This window comes from Macaca nemestrina, chromosome X (assembly GCF_043159975.1).
Source record: "Macaca nemestrina isolate mMacNem1 chromosome X, mMacNem.hap1, whole genome shotgun sequence".
Taxonomy (NCBI): Eukaryota; Metazoa; Chordata; class Mammalia; order Primates; family Cercopithecidae; genus Macaca; species Macaca nemestrina.
In genome coordinates, this window is record NC_092145.1 from 29,116,473 (window position 1) to 29,137,623 (window position 21,151).

At 35.7% G+C, this 21,151-nt stretch overlaps 1 long non-coding RNA gene across 1 annotated transcript in view; it reads right to left on the reverse strand.

Moving 5' to 3' along the window:
• Positions 1 to 2,934: 2,934 nt before the first annotated feature.
• Positions 2,935 to 21,151, reverse strand: part of LOC105468443 (uncharacterized) — a 37,059-nt gene continuing 18,842 nt past the window's right edge. The window contains exons 2-3 of the long non-coding RNA XR_979481.2: positions 5,795 to 5,858; positions 2,935 to 3,103 (exon numbers count right to left, since the gene is read on the reverse strand). This is a non-coding gene — a long non-coding RNA (uncharacterized lncRNA). The remainder of the gene's footprint in view (positions 3,104 to 5,794; positions 5,859 to 21,151) is intronic.

The window sequence follows — 21,151 nt, forward strand, 5'->3', positions numbered from 1 at the left end:
ACCAAAATCTCTTTATTCCTCCCAATCCCCAGGTCTTGTAACCACCATTCTGTTCTCTGCTTCTGTGAATTTGACTTTTTAAAATTCCACATATAAGTGAGATTATAGAGTAATTTGTCTCCGTGTGTCTTTCTTATTTCACTCTGCATAATGTCTTCTAGGTTCTCCCATGCCATTTAAAATGACAGGATTTCCTTTTCTATGGCAAAAACAATACTCTGTTGTATACGTAAACCATATTTTTTATCTACTCATCTGTCCATAGACACTTAAGTTGTTTCCATATCTTAAGTCTTGTGAATAATACTGCAATTAACATGGGATTTAGGTTGTCTATTTGAGATACTGATTTCATTGCTTTTGGATATATACCCAAAAGTGGGATTGCCACATCATACAGAAATTTTTAAAAGAACCTCCACACTATTTTCCATAATAGGTGTACTAATTTACATTCTCATTAACAGAGTACAAGGATTCCCTTTTCCACACACTTTCACCAGCACTTGGTATCTCTTGTGCTTTTGATAATAACCATCCTAACAGGTGTGAGATAATATCTTACCATGATTGTGCTTTGCATTTCCCTGATGATTAGTGATGTTGAGCACCTTTTCATATAAATGTTGGCCAATTTTATGTCTTCTTTGGAAAAATATCTATTCAGGTCCTTTGCCCACCTTTAATCAGGTTATTTGTACTTTTGCTATTGAGTTGTATGAGTTGCTTATGTATATTAAATTTTAGCCCTTCATTAAATATACAGTATGGAAATATTTTATTCATTCCATAGGTTGCCTTTTCATGTTGTTGATTCTTTCCTTTGATGTTCAGAATCTTTTTCGTTTTATGAGGTCTCACTTGTTCAATATGCTTTAGTTGCCTCTATGTTTGGTGATATATTCAAGAAATCATTGCCAAGATCAAAATATCAAGGAATTTTTATGCTGTTTCCTTCTATGAGTTTTATAATTTAAGGTCTTACATTTAAAGATTAAGTATTAAATCAATTACAAATTAATTTTATTCGTGTGTAAGATAAGCGTCAAATTTTATTTCATTTTTGCATGTGGTTAACCAATTTTACCAAAACAATTTTTTGAAGAGATTATCTTTTCATCATTGTGTATTCTTGACACTCTTGTCAAAGATTAGTTGACTAAATATGCATGGGTTCTTTTCCGGGCTCTCTAATCTGTTCTATTGATCTGTATGTCTCATTTTTATGCCAATACCATACGTTTTGAGTACTATAGCTTTTTAATATAACTTCATTGTGATGCCTCCAACTTTACTCTTCTTTCTCAAGATTGCTTTGGCTATTCAGAGTCTTTTGTGATTGCATATGAATTTTAGGATTGTTGACTCTATTTCTGTGAAAAGTGCCATTTAAATTTTGATATAGTTTGTGTTGAACCTGAAGATCACTTTAGGTTGTCTGAATATTTAACAATATTCTTCTGATTCATGAACATGGGATATCTTTCAACTAATTGGTATCTTCTTCGATTTCTTTCATCTGTATCTTATAGTTTAGTGTAGATACCTTTCGCCTCTTTGGCTAAATTCATTTCTATATGTTGTATTATTTCTGATGCTATTGTCCATGGAATTGCTTTATTAATCTCATTTTTGGGTAATTCTTGTTAATATATAGAAACACTACTCATTATTGGATGTTGATTTTGTATCTTACAACCTTCCATATTATTTCTAACAGTTTATTAGTCCTAACAGATTTTTTTGAAGTGTTTTGGCTTGCCTATGTGTAAGATTCATCACATAATTGGCAAATAGAGAAACTTTTTTTCTTCCTCTCTGATTTGGATGCCCTTCCTTCTCTTCTCTTCTCTCCTTCCTTTCTTCCTTCCTTTCTTTCTTTTTCTTTCTTTCCTTCTTTTTTTTCTTTATTTCTTTCCTTTCTTTCTTCTTTCTTTCTTTCTTTCTCTTTCTTTCTTTTCTTTCCTTCTTTCTTTCTTTCTCTCTTTCTTTTCTTTTTTCTTTCCTTCTTTCTTTCTCTCTTTCTTTTCTTTTCTTTACTTTTTTTTTTCTTCCTTCTTTTCTTTTTCTTTTTCTTTTTTTTTTTTTTGCCTAGTTTCTCTGGCTAGGACTTCCACTGCTAGGTTGAATAGAAGTAGAGATAGTGGGAATCCTTGTATTTTCTGAGTGTAGAGGAATATCCTTCAGCTTTTAATCATTGAATATGATGTTAGCTGTGGGCTTGTCATTTATTGTCTTTACTGTGTTTGAGTGTACACCTTCTATACCTAATTTATTGAAAGTTTTCATCATGAAAGGATGTTAAATTTTGTCATATGCTTTCACTGCATCTATTGTGACATTGCTTTTATGCTTCCTTGTGTAAATCTGGTATACTACATTTATTGATCTGTGTATGTGAAACACCTTTAATTCACAGGGGTACATTCCACTTGAGCAGATGCATGATTTTTGAAATATGCTGTTGAATTCAGTTTGCCAATATTTCATTGAAGATTTTTGCATTTATGTTCATCAGGAATATTGGCTTATGTTTTTCTTTTCTTGTAGTGTCCTTATGTGACTTTAGTATGAAGGTAATCTTGGCCTTGTAAAGTGAGTTTGGAGGTGTTCTGTCCTGTTCAATTTTGGGGGACAATTTGAAAAGGATTAGCATTGATTCTTCTTTAAATGCTTGTTAGAATTCACCTGTGAACCCATAGGGTCCTGGGCTTTTCATTGTAGGGGTGTTTGAATTATCACTTCAGTCCCCTTAGTTGTTATTGATCCGTTTTGATTTTCCATTTCTTTATGACTGATTCTTGGTAATTTGTATATTTTTAGGCATGTATACATTTCTTCTAAGTTATTCAATTTTTGTGTATAATTTTGCAGAGCAGTTTCTTATGACCCTTTTTATTTCTGTGTCATGAGTTATAATGTCTCCTGCTTTTATTCTTTTTTATTGCTATAAAAGAATACTGACATTGAGTAATTCATAAAGAAAATAGTTGTATTTAGCTCATGGTTGTATAGACTGAGAAGTTAAAAGACATGGTTCCGGCTTCTGGTGAGGGCTTTTGTTCTGCATCACAACATGGAAAAGATCAAAGGGGAAGTGGACCTATGTGAAGAGAGAAAAACATTAGGGACATTCTGGCTTTATAATAACCCATTCTTTGTGGAACTAATTCATTCCCATGAGAACTATTAGTTTCACAAGAATGAGGATTCACTACCATGAGAACAACATGAAGACACTCATGAGGGATCCACCTTCATAACCCAAACACCTCCTACTACAGCCCTTCACTTCCCAGGGTCTCCACACTGGGGATTAAACTTCAACATGAGTGTTGGTGGGGACAAACAAAAGGTATCAAAATCATAGCATTCTTCTTTAATTTATAATTTTATTCACTTGAGTTCTCTCTCTAGTTTCTTTGTCTACCTAAAGGTTTGTAGATATTTTTTCCCTTTCAAAAAATCAACTCTTAGTTTTGTTGATCTTTTGTATTGTCTTCCTAGTCTTTACTTCACTTATTTCTGCTCTAATCTTTATTATTGTTTTCCTTCTGCTACATCTCAGCTTAGTTTTTTCTTTTTCTTAAGTTCTTTGAGGTGTAAAGTTAGGTTGTTCAGTTGGGATAATTATTTTTCTTAATCTAGGCATTTATTATTATATACTTTCTCTCTGAACTACTTTAGCATGCATGTTTCTATGTTCATTCATCACAATATAATTTTCAATTTCCCTTTTGATTTTTTCTTTGGCCCATTAGTTGTTCAGGAGTGTGTTGTTTAATTTTCACATAATTGTGAGTTTTCCAATTTTCCTCCTGTTATTAATTTCTAGTTTCATAGTATTGTGGTCAAAAAGATACTTCATATAATTTCCATCTTCTTAAGTTTGTTAAGACTTGTTTTGCAGCCCAACATATGATCTATCTTAGAGAATGTTCTATGTGTGTTTGAGAAGAATGTATATTCTTCTTTTGGGTTGAATGTTCTCTATATATGTCTATTGGGTCCATTTGTTCTAAAGTGTAGTTCACATCCAATGTTCCCTTATTGAATTTTCATCTGGATATTGGAAGTGGGGTGTTGAAGTTCCCTACTATTATTGTATTACAATCTATTTCTCCCCTCAGATATATTAATATTTGCTTTTATAATTTGGGGATCCAATATTAGGTGCATAAATACTAATAATTATTATATCCTCTTAATGAATTTACTCTTTTATCATTATATAGTGGGATCTTTGTCTCTTGTGACAGATTTTGATTTAAAGTCTATTTTGTCTCATGTAAGCATCTCCACTCATGCTCTTTCGGTTACCACTAGCATAGAATAATGTTTTTCATCCCTTTACATTCAACCTATATGTGTCCTTAAAACAAAAGTGAGTCTCTTGATGGCAATATCTAGTTGGATCTTGTTTTTCATACATTCAGCCACTCTGTGTCTTTTTGATTAGAATATTTAATTAATTTAAATTTAAGTAATTGTTAATAGAGAAGCATTTACTGTGGTCGTTTAGTTAATTGAATTTCAACTATTTTTTTTAGTTCCTTTATTCCTTACTTCCTCTCTTGCTATCTTCCTCTGTAATTTGATGTTTTCTGTATTAGTGGCTATAATTTTTTTTTCTTTTATCTTTCTTGTAATCTACTACACGTGTTTTCTTTGTGGTTACTATAAGGCTTTCATACAACATCATATAACAATCTGTTTAAAGCTAATAACAACTTAACTTCAATTCCATTAAAAAAAACTCGTAAAATTCTGTTTCTCCCCTTTACATTTTATTATGTGACTCATAATTTTCTTTGGATTGATCCAGCTTGGGATCCTTCCAGTATCATGTAGTTAGATGTTATTATCCCTCCCAAGATTTGGAAAGTTTTAAACCACTATTTCTTTAAATAGGTCTTTGCCCCCTTTTTCTTCTCTACTCTTCCTAAGAATATAATATTTCGTATATATTTTTCACTTGACGGTGTTCCATAGGTCCTGTTTGGTGTCCTCATGCTTTTTATTCCTTTCCTCTCCTTTGTTCCTGTAACTGGTTAATTTCAAATGATCTGCTGTCATTTTTGCTGGGTTTTTTTTCTGCATGATCAATTCTGCTGTTGCAGGTTATATAAATATTCAGCCAATTCTAATAGACACTCCAAATAATATCTTGAGAAAAATTCCTGTCTGTTCTTTTCTTTAAAAAGACTGCCACTGTCATTCTCATCAAGAAAATACAGTACACTTTATTTTATCTGGCATGTTTATAGAAGCCCGTCTCTACAATAATTATAATTAATCAAATATTTTTGTTAAAAGACATTTGCCATGTACTTAATAACGTTTTTAATAATGTAAGTATGTCAGTAAGATAAATATAATATAAATATTCTTCATATTTATTTTTTATTGTGGTAAACCCACATAATATGAGATTGCAAATTTTAACCATTTTTAAATGTACACTTCAGTGGCATTAAATACCTTAACATGGTGCAACAATTATCACCATTTATTTCCAGATCTTTTGTTATCTTTTTAAATGAAAACTCTGTACCAAATAAACAATAACTCCTCACAGCCCTCTCCCCCAGCATCTGACAATCATCATTCTACTTTCACTGTCTATCAATTTCACTGCTCTGGGTACCTCGTATAAGTGCAATCATACAATATTTGTCTTCCTGTGTCTGCTTATTTCACGTGGAATAATGTCTTCAGGGCTTATCCATGTTGTAACGTGTCAGAATTTCATTTCTTTGTAAGGCTGAAAAAATATTCCATTGTGTGTACATACCACGTTTTATCCAGTTATCCGTTGATGGCCATATGGGTTGGTTTCCATCTTTCCTTTATTGCTGCTGTGAAAATGAGCATACAAATATATGTTCAAATTATTGATTTCAATTCATTTGGATATATACCCACAAGAGGAATTGTGTTATATAGTAATTATATATATATATTTTTTTGTAACTTCCATACTATTTTCCATAGTAGTTGTGCTTTTGCCCTTTTTTTTTTTTTTTTTTTTTTTTTTGAGAAGGAGTCTCGTTCTGTCACCCAGGCTGGAGTGTAGTGATGCGATCTCGGCTCACTGCAAGCTCCACCTCCTGGATTCACGCCATTCTCCTGCCTCAGCCTCCCCAGTAGCTGGGACTACAGGTGCCCACCACCACCCCCAGCTAATTTTTTTTTTGTATTTTTAGTAGAGACGGGGTTTCACCGTGTTAGCCAGGATGGTCTTGATCTCCTGACCTTGTGATCCGACCGCCTCGGCCTCCCAAAGTGCTGGGATTGCAGGTGTGAGCCACCGCGCCCGGCCAGTAGTTGCACAATTTTAAGTTCCTACCAACAATGTACATGTGTTCCAATTTGTCTTCATCTATACCAAGACATGCCGACATTCTGTTTTGTTTTGTTGCAATTAGCTATCCTTACAGGTGTGTGGTTTGAGAAACTCCAGGCTTCTACAGGTCTGTAGTCCCCCTTCAATTTTTATGAGTAGTACTTGCTGCTCTCTGTCACTTTTCCAGGCTGAGATCTGAGTTACACGTAACAGAGACTAGTCCTTTAGGAATCCCCCAGATAAATTAGAATCTTGCAAATAAGTTCTGCTCTGCTCCCTCCAGTTTAAAGGAGAGAACTGAGAAATGGACTGCTGCCTTAGATGGTCAATTGAATATCTTCACCTTAAATCTCTGGCCTCAGGTATCTGTGGGTGATAGTTTTCCAGCAGCTTTACCAAAGATCATCAAAGTACTTTTCCCTGACTGAACTCCAAGTCAAGTGAAACAGATACTAGTCACTCAGAAAGCCCACAGACAAGTTAAAACATTGTTATGCTGTCCCTGCTTTGAGGGAGGGAACTGGAAACAGGGAAGCTGCCTCCTCTAAACCAACACTGTGCAATACTGGGTATATGAAGGTAACAATCAATAAAAAAAAGTGAGGAAATTTCCCACCATTTGAATTCTGCTTTTCTTGATTGGGCATTCACGTGGTTGCTGTACACTTTTGGCTATTTTCCAGAACTCCTATAAGTACGTTTAGCCGGTCTCTACTTTTTTGTTTGCTTGTTTTAATGTTTCCATGGGGAAAATAGATACCTAGGGCTTCCTAGTTCACTGTTTGGCTGATGTCACTTCAAAATAATTATTTTTTTAAGTTTTATTTTTTTAATTGAGCCACAATAATTGTACATGTTTATGGAATACAGTGTGATGTTTCAATACATATATACATTGTGTAATAATCAAATCAGGGTAATTAGCATGTCCATCACTTCAAACGCTTGTCATTTATTTGTAGTGAGAAGATTCAAACTCCTCTGTTCTAGGTATTTTGAATTATATATTATCATTAACTATAGTTGCCTGGCTGTGCAATGGAACACCAGAACTTATTCCTTCTGTGTAACTTTGTACCCATTGATCAACCTCTCCTCATACTCCCATCCCCTCTATTCTCCCTAACATCTGGTAAACACTGTTCTACTTTCTAATTCCATAAGATTAACTATTTTTTAGATTCAGGTGAATGAGATCATGTGATATTTGTTCTTCTGTGCTTGGTTTATTTCACTTCACATGATATCCTCTAGGTGTTTGCATGTTGATGCAAATGATAGGCTATCATTTTTTTTTAAATTTATTTATTATTATTATACTTTAAGTTGTAGGGTACATGTGCATAACGTGCAGGTTTGTTACATATGTATACTTGTGCCATGTTGCTGTGCTGCACCCATCAACTCGTCATTTACATCAGGTATAACTCCCAGTGCAATCCCTCCCCCCTCCCCCATCCCCATGATAGGCCCCGGTGTGTGATGTTCCCCTTCCTGAGTCCAAGTGATCTCATTGTTCAGTTCCCACCTATGAGTGAGAACATGCGGTGTTTGGTTTTCTGTTCTTGTGATAGTTTGCTAAGAATGATGGTTTCCAGCTGCATCCATGTCCCTACAAAGGACACAAACTCATCCTTTTTGATGGCTGCATAGTATTCCATGGTGTATATGTGCCACATTTTCTTAATCCAGTCTGTCACTGATGGACATTGGGGTTGATTCCAAGTCTTTGCTATTGTGAATACTGCTGCAATAAACATATGTGTGCATGTGTCTTTATAGCAGCATAATTTATAATCCTTTGGGTATATACCCAGTAATGGGATGGCTGGGTCATATGGTACATCTAGTTCTAGATCCTTGAGGAATCGCCATACTGTTTTCCATAATGGTTGAACTAGTTTACAATCCCACCAACAGTGTAAAAGTGTTCCTATTTCTCCACATCCTCTCCAGCACCTGTTGTTTCCTGACTTTTGAATGATCGCCATTCTAACTGGTGTGAGATGGTATCTCATTGTGGTTTTGATTTGCATTTCTCTGATGGCCAGTGATGATGAGCATTTTTTCATGTGTCTGTTGGCTGTCTGAATGTCTTCTTTTGAGAAATGTCTGTTCATATCCTTTGCCCACTTTTTGATGGGGTTGTTTGTTTTTTTCTTGTAAATTTGTTTGAGTTCTTTGTAGGTTCTGGATATTAGCCCTGTGTCAGATGAGTAGATTGCAAAAATTTTCTCCCATTCTGTAGGTTGCCTGTTCACTCTGATGGTAGTTTCTTTTGCTGTGCAGAAGCTCTTTAATTTAATGAGATCCCATTTGTCAATTTTGGCTTTTGCTGGCGTTGCTTTTGGTGTTTTAGACATGAAGTCTTTGCCCATGCCTATGTCCTGAATGGTACTACCTAGGTTTTCCTCTAGGATTTTTATGGTATTAGGTCTAACATTTAAGTCTCTAATCCATCTTGAATTAATTTTCGTATAAGGAGTAAGGAAAGGATCCAGTTTCAGCTTTCTACTTATGGCTAGCCAATTTTCCCAGCACCATTTATTAAATAGGGAATCCTTTCCCCATTTCTTGTTTCTCTCAGGTTTGTCAAAGATCAGATGGCTGTAGATGTGTGGTATTATTTCTGAGGACTCTGTTCTGTTCCATTGGTCTATATCTCTGTTTTGGTACCAGTACCATGCTGTTTTGGTTACTGTAGCCTTGTAGTATAGTTTGAAGTCAGGTAGCGTGATGCCTCCAGCTTTGTTCTTTTGACTTAGGATTGTCTTGGAGATGCGGGCTCTTTTTTGGTTCCATATGAACTTTAAAGCAGTTTTTTCCAATTCTGTGAAGAAACTCATTGGTAGCTTGATGGGGATGGCATTGAATCTATAAATTACCTTGGGCAGTATGGCCATTTTCACGATATTGATTCTTCCTATCCATGAGCATGGTATGTTCTTCCATTTGTTTGTGTCCTCTTTGATTTCACTGAGCAGTGGTTTGTAGTTCTCCTTGAAGAGGTCCTTTACATCCCTTGTCAGTTGGATTCCTAGGTATTTGATTCTCTTTGAAGTTCATTCCTGATTTGGCTCTCTGTTTGTCTTTTACTGGTGTATAAGAATGCTTGTGATTTTTGCACATTAATTTTGTATCCTGAGACTTTGCTGAAGTTGCTTATCAGCTTAAGGAGATTTTGGGCTGAGACAATGGGGTTTTCTAAATATACAATCATGTCATCTGCAAACAGGGACAGTTTGACTTCTTCTTTTCCTAACTGAATACCCTTGATTTCTTTCTCTTGCCTAATTGCCCTAGCCAGAACTTCCAGCACTATGTTGAATAGGAGTGGTGAGAGAGGGCATCCCTGTCTTGTGCCAGTTTTCAAAGGGAATTTTTCCAGTTTTTGCCCATTCAGTATGATATTGGCTGTGGGTTTGTCATAAATAGCTCTTATTATTTTGAGGTACGTTCCATCAATACCGAATTTATTGAGCGTTTTTAGCATGAAGGGCTGTTGAATTTTGTCAAAAGCCTTTTCTGCATCTATTGAGATAATCATGTGGTTCTTGTCTTTGGTTCTGTTTATATGCTGGATTATGTTTTTTTGATTTGTGAATGTTGAACCAACCTTGCATCCCAGGGATGAAGCCCACTTGATCATGGTGGATAAGCTTTTTGATGTGTTGCTGAATCCGGTTTGCCAGTACTTTATTGAGGATTTTTGCATCGATGTTCATCAGGGATATTGGTCTAAAATTCTCTTTTTTTTGTTGTGTCTCTGCCAGGCTTTGGTATCAGGATGATGTTGGCCTCATAAAATGAGTTAGGGAGGATTCCCTCTTTTCCTATTGATTGGAATAGTTTCAGAAGGAATGGTACCAACTCCTCCTTGTACCTCTGGTAGAATTCAGCTGTGAATCCATCTGGTCCTGGACTTTTTTTGGTTGGTAGGCTATTAATTATTGCCTCAATTTCAGAGCCTGCTATTGGTCTATTCAGGGATTCAACTTCTTCCTGGTTTAGTCTTGGAAGAGTGTAAGTGTCCAGGAAATTATCCATTTCTTCTAGATTTTCCAGTTTATTTGCGTAGAGGTGTTTATAGTATTCTCTGATGGTAGTTTGTATTTCTGTGGGGTCGGTGGTGATATCCCCTTTATCATTTTTAATTGCGTCGATTTGATTCTTCTCTCTTTTCTTCTTTATTAGTCTTGCTAGTGGTCTGTAAATTTTGTTGATCTTTTCAAAAAACCAGCTCCTGGATTCATTGATTTTTTGGAGAGTTTTTTGTGTCTCTATCTCCTTCAGTTCTGCTCTGATCTTAGTTATTTCTTGCCTTCTGCTAGCTTTCGAATGTGTTTGCTCTTGCTTCTCTAGTTCTTTTAATTGCGATGTTAGAGTGTCAATTTTAGATCTTTCCTGCTTTCTCTTGTGGGCATTTAGTGCTATAAATTTCCCTCTACACACTGCTTTAAATGTGTCCCAGAGATTCTGGTATTTTGTATCTTTGTTCTCCTTGGTTTCAAAGAACATCTTTATTTCTGCCTTCATTTCGTTATGTACCCAGTAGTCATTCAGGAGCAGGTTGTTCAGTTTCCATGTAGTTGAGCGGTTTTGATTGAGTTTCTTAGTCCTGAGTTCTAGTTTGATTGCACTGTGGTCTGAGAGACAGTTTGTTATAATTTCTGTTCTTGTACATTTGCTGAGGAGTGCTTTACTTCCAATTACGTGGTCGATTTTGGAGTAAGTACGATGTGGTGCTGAGAAGAATGTATATTCTGTTGATTTGGGGTGGAGAGTTCTATAGATGTCTATTAGGTCTGCTTGCTGCAGAGATTAGTTCAATTCCTGGATATCCTTGTTAACTTTCTGTCTCGTTGATCTGTCTAATGTTGACAGTGGAGTGTTGAAGTCTCCCATTATTATTGTATGGGAGTCTAAGTCTCTTTGTAAGTCTCTAAGGACTTGCTTTATGAATCTGGGTGCTCCTGTATTGGGTGCATATATATTTAGGATAGTTAGCTCTTCCTGTTGAATTGATTCCTTTACCATTATGTAATGGCCTTCTTTGTCTCTTTTGATCTTTGATGGTTTAAAGTCTGTTTTATCAGAGACTAGTATTGCAACCCCCGCTTTTTTTTGTTCTCCATTTGCTTGGTAAATCTTCCTCCATCCCTTTATTTTGAGCCTATGTATGTCTCTGCGTGTGAGATGGGTCTCCTGAATACAGCAGACTGATGGGTCTTGACTCTTGATCCAGTTTGCCAGTCTGTGTCTTTTAATTGGAGCCTTTAGTCCATTTACATTTAAGGTTAAGATTGTTATGTATGAACTTGATCCTGCCATTATGATATTAACTGGTTATTTTGCTCGTTAGTTGATGCAGTTTCTTCCTAGCCTCGATGGTCTTTACATTTTGGCATGTTTTTGCAATGGCTGGTACCGGTTGTTCCTTTCCATGTTTAGTGCTTCCTTCAGGGTCTCTTGTAAGGCAGGCCTAGTGGTGACAAAATCTCTAAGCATTTGCTTATCTGTAAAGGATTTTATTTCTCCTTCACTTATGAAACTTAGTTTGGCTGGATATGAAATTCTGGGTTTAAAATTCTTTTCTTGAAGAATGTTGAATATTGGCCCCCACTCTCTTCTGGCTTGGAGAGTTTCTGCCGAGAGATCTGCTGTTAGTCTGATGGGCTTCCCTTTGTGGGTAACCCGACCTTTCTCTCTGGCTGCCCTTAAGATTTTTTCCTTCATTTCAACTTTGGTGAATCTGGCAATTATGTGTCTTGGAGTTGCTCTTCTCGAGGAGTATCTTTGTGGCGTTCTCTGTATTTCCTGGATTTGAATGTTGGCCTGCCCTACTAGGTTGGGGCAGTTCTCCTGGATGATATCCTGAAGAGTGTTTTCCAACTTGGTTCCATTTTCCCCCTCACTTTCAGGCACCCCAATCAGACGTAGATTTGGTCTTTTTACATAATCCCATACTTCTTGCAGGCTTTGTTCATTTCTTTTTCTTCTTTTTTCTTTTGGTTTCTCTTCTCGCTTCATTTCATTCATTTGATCCTCAATCGCAGATACTCTTTCTTCCAGTTGATCGAGTCGGTTACTGAAGCTTGTGCATTTGTCACGTATTTCTCGTGTCATGGTTTTCATCTCTTTCATTTCGTTTATGACCTTCTCTGCATTAATTACTCTAGCCATCAATTCTTCCACTTTTTTTTCAAGATTTTTAGTTTCTTTGTGCTGGGTACGTAATTCCTCCTTTAGCTCTGAGAAATTTGATGGACTGAAGCCTTCTTCTCTCATCTTGTCAAAGTCATTCTCCGTCCAGCTTTGATCCGTTGCTGGCGATGAGCTGCGCTCCTTTGCCGGGGGAGATGCGCTCTTATTTTTTGAATTTCCAGCTTTTCTGCCCTGCTTTTTCCCCATCTTTGTGGTTTTATCTGCCTCTGGTCTTTGATGATGGTGATGTACTGATGGGGTTTTGGTGTAGGTGTCCTTCCTGTTTGATAGTTTTCCTTCTAACAGTCAGGACCCTCAGCTGTAGGTCTGTTGGAGATTGCTTGAGGTCCACTCCAGACCCTGTTTGCCTGGGTATCAGCAGCAGAGGCTGCAGAAGATAGAATATTGCTGAACAGCAAGTGTACCTGTCTGATTCTTGCTTTGGAAGCTTCCTCTCAGGGGTGTACTCCACCCTGTGAGGTGTGGGGTGTCAGACTGCCCCTAGTGGGGGATGTCTCCCAGTTAGGCTACTCAGGGGTCAGGGACCCACTTGAGCAGGGAGTCTGTCCCTTCTCAGATCTCAACCTCCGTGTTGGGAGATGCACTGCTCTCTTCAAAGCTGTCAGACAGAGTTGTTTGCTATCATTATTTTTTGTCGTTGAATAATGATATCCGGAATATATAAGGAACTCAAATAACTCAGTAGCAAACCAAAAAACAAACAAAAAAAACAACAACAAATAACCTAGTTTAAATATGGGCAAAATATATGGATAGACATTTCTCAAAAAGGCATACAAATGGTTAACAAATATATGAAAAAATATTCAACATAACTTGTAGTCATGGTAAAAAATCAAAACCACAGTGAGGTATCATCTCACCCATTAGGATGCCTATTAGACAAAAAATTAAAAAATGCTAGCAGTAATGTGGAGAAAAGGAACACTTGTATGTAACTGGTGGGAACATAAATTGGTACAGCCATGATGAAAAACAGTATGAAGGTTGATCAAAAAATTACAATCTGAACTACCATATGATGCAAGAATCTCACTACTGGGTATATAACCAAATGAAATGACATTAGTATGCTGAACAAATAGCTGTATTCCCATGTTTATTGCAGTAGTCTTCACAATAGCCAAAATAAGAAATCAACCTAAATACCTATCAATGGATTAATAGACAAAATGTAGTTATAATTATACAATAAATTACAAATTTTTAAACAGGCTCAATATAATTAAAAGCTTTACTGTATTGGTTATGACTTGATTATTCTTTATTTATTCAAAAGATGCTAATGAATCTTGCTTAAACTGAGAGACATTGGTATCAACATCATCCACTATAAACATCAGTAGGCTCATTGATAGATCAGACTCATTTTAGGCTATTGTGTCCCTTCTACCATTTTTGCATTTTTTCCAATCACCCCATACAATATTTAACAATGAGTCTAATATCAGTCATTTATATCTCTGTGTTAATTTAAGATTATTCTCTAGTTTTTGAAAAAAGGTTTTTTCCTCATTAAAAGAACATCAAATATTTGGTGAGTTTGTAAATGAGACAGATTAATTCACAGCATATAAGTTATTATTCAAGGCTTACATACTAAAACTCACAACCTCATCAGCCCGTGAGCTGGCTCATCAATTGTATGCTTTTCTAATATACAAAAGAAAAGAAAATTATTGATCAAATTATGGTTTTATGAAAGTTAATATTTCTCACTGAATCACACTCAGGGGAATTATAGGTATTGTCCAAATCATTCTACCACATTTCTCCCTATCTTCCAGGGTCTATCATATAATCAGATATACTAAATCAATTTACCATCTGAACTCTACCAATTATTACCATATCTCTAGCAGTATTTCAACAATCCAGGCCCATAAGCAAGAATTAGTATTGCTTCTCTTCATATTTTCACCTATTTTCTATAAATGACTTTTTCATACTCAATTTTTCCTCCTTTGGAATGTCTCCAAGGACCTCAGGACCTTATACTACCTCCTAAATTTTATGTAGAATTTTATATGTCCAGCTCTCAAGTTCTATCTGTAGATTTTCATAAGGGGCAATTTAGTCTACAGATTGGACACTATAAAAAATAACATAAAATAAAATTTGTGTGTATAAACTAAGTCATTTAAAATTAATTTGAGCTCTATCTTAAATATAGATGCCAAATTAATAGTGTTTCTTTCCTGATCTATGGAATGTGGCTAGCCAACCTTTGTATAATCATACTAATAAGCTAATGCTATGAATATTTGGATATTGGAATACTTCACATGCTTTGAAACATTCTGTTATTCTTTATTATTAATCTCAAGTGTAAGAATAAAGATTTTTCTGCAAGTTTCCTCACCAATAGCATCATATTGTCCAATTGAGATCCTGTACTCAGCTTGTGAAATCTAAGTAGTTCAAGTCAGTTAGAGTGAATTTTAGTTTGGCCTCAATTACACTATCGATTTAGTAATTTGGTTTTCATTAGTTATATTCACTTAATTGTTTTGAGGTCTATCATGACATTTAAAAATGGAGTTACAGAAACTTATTTCACACTCTGAAGGGTTAAGTGTGTGTGTTTTTTAAATTTACTCACTTCTACTCTGAAACTTTTGTAGAAGCTTTAGTCATATGAATCTCTTGCAGTTGTTTTTCACATGTAGGTTTGTTTTAAAGAGTGAGTGCCTTCAACAAAGTTCTTTAGCAGCAGACGTAATGACTGTCATGTGCTGCAGTGATACAATAATGTCCATTGTGTACAGTAGTCAATTTTCTAGATATTTAAAAGCCCCCTATGATGAGGGACTTGTATTTCAATTAACTTGCCTTTGTGCTTCATATAATAATAATAATAATAAATAATAGCTATCACAACCATCACGACTATTATTTATCTTGCAAGATGTTGAACATTAAGCATATAACACTTAAACATGATATGACATTTCAATACCATCACTGACTCCTGCCTTAGCTTTTTCATCCACTGACAGAATAAAAAATGAAATGCAATTAGGATTTTTCTTTATGTTCATTTCTGTTGGCCTAGTAACATGTTATATGTTACCTAGATTTCCAAAACCTAGAGTCATAATCTCATTCAGGAAGCATTTAGAGAGAAAAGAGCATGACTGACAGAAATGTAACATTTCTCAAAGCGTGTTCAGTGGAAAGTTGTTTAATATTACCACAAGTTTGGAAAATACTAACTGAAGTAAAATAGGTTTTTTTTCTGCAAATGTCTCAGATAAGCTGCATTTCAAATTTCTCTGAAGAGAACATGCATACTCTTTTTGTAAAGCACTACACAAATGATTCTTCATAACATATTTTAGAAACTATTGCAAAGAAAAATATTAATGTTCTTTCAGGTGCATGTTATGGACTGAAATTTGTGTCTCTCACAAATTTAAATCCTGAATCCCTAACTCCCAATGTGATGGTACTAGGTGGGGCCTTTGTGAGGTAGTTAGTTTTGGATGAGGTCATGAGAGTGGAGCTCCCATGATAGGATTAGTGCTCTTATAATAAGAAGAAGATAAACCAGAACTTCCTCTTTCCACCACGAGAAGACACAGAGAAGGGGCCCCCTGCAAGTTAAGAGGAGGCCACTCTTGAGAACATGACTATACTGGCACCCTGTTTTTGAACTTCCAGCTTCCAGTATTGTCAGAAATACATTTTTGTTGGTTAAGACATCCAGTCTGAAATATTTTGTTATGACAGCCTGAACTAAGATAATATTGTTGAAGAATTTGGGACCAAACTGAATTTACTCTTCATCTTTGAAACTTACTAGAAGTCTAACACTACCTCTAAGTCTATGACTCATCAGTAGAGTAGGGATACCAATAACTTGCAGGGTTATTGTGATGATTGTATGTACATGGCTTATAGTAAGCTACAAGTAAATGGCAGCTGTTATTATGTTTATTATTATTCCCTATTATTATAGGTTTCTCCTACTCAGGCTCAAATTTTAAACTGAATTGAAAATTTGGAAAATTATAAATTCGGCTGCTCAAACTGGAAAATTCTGGTCAAAATATAATATCCCTGTGGATCTTTTTAGAGAGGGCAATTATTCATAAATTGTGGCTGTTAAAACTAGGTCCAGGATAGTTAATCTTGGAGTTTACAGGGTAGTATTAATAATAAATCAGCTGTTTGGGTATGATCAATACCTACTGATAAGCCTAGGTAAAAGTTTGCTCTCCTGAGCTTACTGATTTTGTACTAACTTTTGCAGCTCAGCAGTCTCAACTGGGTCAAGTAATATGTTAGACGCATTAGGTAGGCACTCCATCGAGCTCCAACACACTAAGAAATTTTCCTGCACTGAACTCCCATATTCTGGATTGTAAGTATAATTTTTATACCCATAGCATCTCAAGGTAGCTCTCACAATCGCTTACTTCTCCCAATTTACCATTTTTGCTGGAGAACTGTATTCATGTCTGGTCAATCATTTTGTTTCGTAAGAAAGTATCTTCAGATATGGATAACTAAATCATTTTGCGTATTTGCTTTGGAATGTCTACGTGAGGATTTATCCTAGGATCTTAACTCTAAGAAATAAATACGTAGATGCTGAATTGTTTTGACATGACATAGAGTGACAAAATCATGATTTAATATTTATGCTACAACATACCATCCTTTTAAAAATCATTTTAAAAAAAATCTAGTCTTACTAACTTGTAACCTTTTTAAACTTACTAACTTAAAATCATTTGTGCTAGCTATGGTATAATTTTTTTAAGTTATTGAATTGGACAAGGCTTCTTGCCGCCAGAGACCTTATAACTTACCACATAGCACATTTTATGTTTTCACTTGTAGGCAATATATGTATTGAAAGGCACTGAGTATGTTGTGCTTTTTTCTGCTTCCTATTTTCATTTCATTTATCCATAGGAGTGCATTCTGCTATAAAGGCGATTAAGTTCTCTTAATATAAGAAGTTAATGTGAGAAAATACTTCTGATCAGTTCTGCTTTAATTTTATAGTGGAATAACAATGCTTATAAGACATTTCGATAAGCGATAATGGAAGAATGTATATGTATTCACATGAAATTTTAATGGACTAAATTGCAACACACACTAAATGCCAGCATATTCCTCTAAAATGTGCCATTGGAGATTGCAGAACTTGTAAATAAATGTCAAGCTTTTAGAAAAAAAATATAGTAACCAAGAATAGCATCGTTCATTCACTAATCAGCCATATTCTGAGTTCCTTTTAGTACTATTATTGCAGTACTCTGCAGTGTTGCTTAATTCAACTCCATCTGCTACTTTTTTTTTTTTTAATTAGGGTTTTCAAAATTCCATCCTAGTGTAGATGCAGCAAACTCATGATAAGTTCATGGCAATTCGTACTCATTACATAGAATTACTGATACTGAGAATCTTGTTGTCTCAGCTCAGTTTTTGACCTATGATACAGTCACCTGTATATGTATATGTTGATTTATAGTCATCCTATGCCTACATCTGGTTCAATCATCTGGAACTAGGAGCACAGAGCCATGTGATATAAAGCAAGACCAACAAAAGGCTTCTTGTAGAACAACAGTTATGAGTGAAACAGGTGGCCATCAAAGGTACTGTGGGAAGGCAGGTGCCATGTACATTCTCTATACCTTTGTTCAGAATAACTTAGTGGTCGTCAACAAGGAATGAAAGGAATAGATTCCTTGTTGATGTGTGTTGATCTTATAATTCTATGTGTTAAGAATTAGGGAAGGTATAAGAAAACTTATACTGAAGATATTACATATTTTCTCTGCTTCTTACATATTTGAAACTGCATGATACTATATTTCAAATGTTTGAGATAATCAAGACTGATTTAATGGGTCCAAGAAAATTCTCAGCAAGTAAAACTGGACACTTGGATAAGATTTCAATATATTTTAATTTTATCCTAATAGTTTTCAGCACTTTGTTCATGTTTTTTAGCTGAATTGTACATTTAGCATTGTATTCCTATGTTCTACCTTAAAAATGAAAGCAGTTCTTCAAGACAAAATAAAACAATACCTCACTATATCACTTGTTTTATAAGCAAAAATTCAACACAAAATACAAAGTATAGGTTGTGCAGTCTTAGGAAGCAAGCAAAGGTACATTTAAATCCCAGCTCTTTCACCTAGGAGCTGTGCAAATTTGCTGAGTTGTCTTCAACTTACTATACTTTCTTTTCCTAATACATTTAATGGAAACAAAAATACATGTCTCCAGTTGTTGTGTAGGTATTAAATTAAATACTTTATGTAAAGGACTTGGCACAGTACATGGCTTATTAATAAGCACTCAATAAATAATAGTCCATTAGACCAGTGGTTTCCAACCTTTTTGACACCAGGGATCGGTTTCATGGAAGACAATTTTTTCCATGAACCATGGAGGGGAATGGCTTCTGGATGAAACTGTTCCACCTTAGATCAGGCACTGAATTCTCATGAGGAGTGTGCACCCTAGATCCCTTGCATGAGCAGTTCACAATAGAGTTCCTGCTCCTATGAGATTTCAATGCTGGCCAGGCATGGTGGCTCACGCTTGTAATCCCAGCACACTGGGAGGCCAAGGTAGGCGGATCACCTGAGGTCAGCAGTTCAAGATCAGCCTGGCCAACATGGTGAAACCCCTTCTCTACTAAAAATACAAAAATTTGCTGGACGTGGTGGTGGGTGCCTGTAATCCCAGCTACTCGGGAGGCTGAGGCAGGAGGAGAACTGCTTGAACATGGGACGTGGAGGTTGCAGTGAGACAAGATTGCGCCATTGCACTCCAGCCTGGGCGAAAAGAGAGAAACTCCATCTCAAAAAAATGAAAAAGAGAGAGAGAATTCAATGCCTTCACTGATCTGGCAGGAGGCGGAGGTCAAGTGGTAGTTCTGGCTTGCCCACTGACTCGCTCACCTCCTGCTGTGTGGCCTGATTCCTAATAGGCCATTAACTGGTACCAATCAGCAGTCCAGGAGTTGGGGACCCCTGCATTAGACCACATCTCAAAGCAGTATTGCAAGACAATCCACTGAGTTACCAAATAAAACACTAAGCATTTAATTTGTAATATTACTTTCTTTTAATTTAAAACTACATTAATACTATATATATGTAACTTTAAATAATACTATATATATAACTTTAAATAAGCATACAAATGTAATCATATCATATATGCCAAGTTTTTGTGGTATATATATTTCTTCCTTTTTTGCTTGTCTCACCCCTATCTCTTTCTCTCTCCTTTGCCCATATCAGCTCCTTTGCCTACCCCCAAGAAACACATTCCAGATAAAGATCTGTATCACTCAGCAATGCTCTTGGCTGCAACTAACAGAACACTCATTTAATAGTGTCTTAGATAAGTAAGAAATTTAATTATATCACTTAAGAAGAGAGCTGGAAGTAGTAAGGCAGTTTTAGAGTTGCTTCATTGATTCAATGACATTTTAAGGCCAGATGGATAACTCTTTCTTTTTCCTTCATTTTAGTAAGATGGCTGCAATGATGCCAACCTCTAAAATCTCATGTGAAACCATGCCGAGTGGCTTACATGTGTCATCCAACACTTTGGGAGGCTGAGGTGGGAAGAAGGCTGGAGGCCAGGAGTTTCAGACCAGCCTGGTCAATATAGTGAGACTCATCTCTACAAAAGTAAAAATTAAAAACAAAATAGCTAGACATGTTTGTGTGTCACTTTAGTCCTAGCTACTTGGGAGACTGAGGTGGAAGGATTGCTTGAACCAGGAATTTTAGGATACAGTGTGCTATGATCATGCCATTGCACTCCAGCCTGGTTGACAAAATTAGACCATGTCTGAAAAAGAAAACCCTAAAAACTCAAAAACAAAACCCAAAAATCTCATGTGACAGCCTTATAAGAAGATAGGAGAATTCAAAAGGAAAAAATGTCTTTGCCATGCATCTTATACACACACACACACACACACACACACACTTACACACACTCACAGGGAATTGGTCAGTTTGTTTCTAAAACTGGTATCACGCTGTACACGCTTTTAGCATCTTGCTTTTCTCACTCAACAATGTGTACTGAAAATTTATCTGGGTCAACTACCAGAGCTCAAATACATATTTGTTAATGGTTGCATAATATTCTATATTGTGACTATAGTATCATACATTCAATCATTTCTCCACTGAGGGAAATTCACTTTGCTTCCAGAAGTTTTATTTATTTTTATTTATTATTATCATCTTTTTACCACTTTTGAAAAGTTCTGCAGTCATCATTTTGGCTGATACAGTTTTCTATGTAACGGAGGTTTTATTTTATTGGGTAGATTCCTAGAGGTGAGATTACTAGGTAGAAGACTATATGTATTTTTAATTTCAGTAGGATGGGCTAGATTGTGTCCCCCCAAAAGGTGATAATATCTTATATTTCCACCAGCAATATATCAGATAATTTTTTTTGCATCCTTGATAGCAACAGATGTTATTATTCTTTATACATTTTTATGTGTCTTATAAACGAAATGGTACTTTATTTTGAATTTACTTTGAATATTTCTATTGGTGAATGTGAAACATT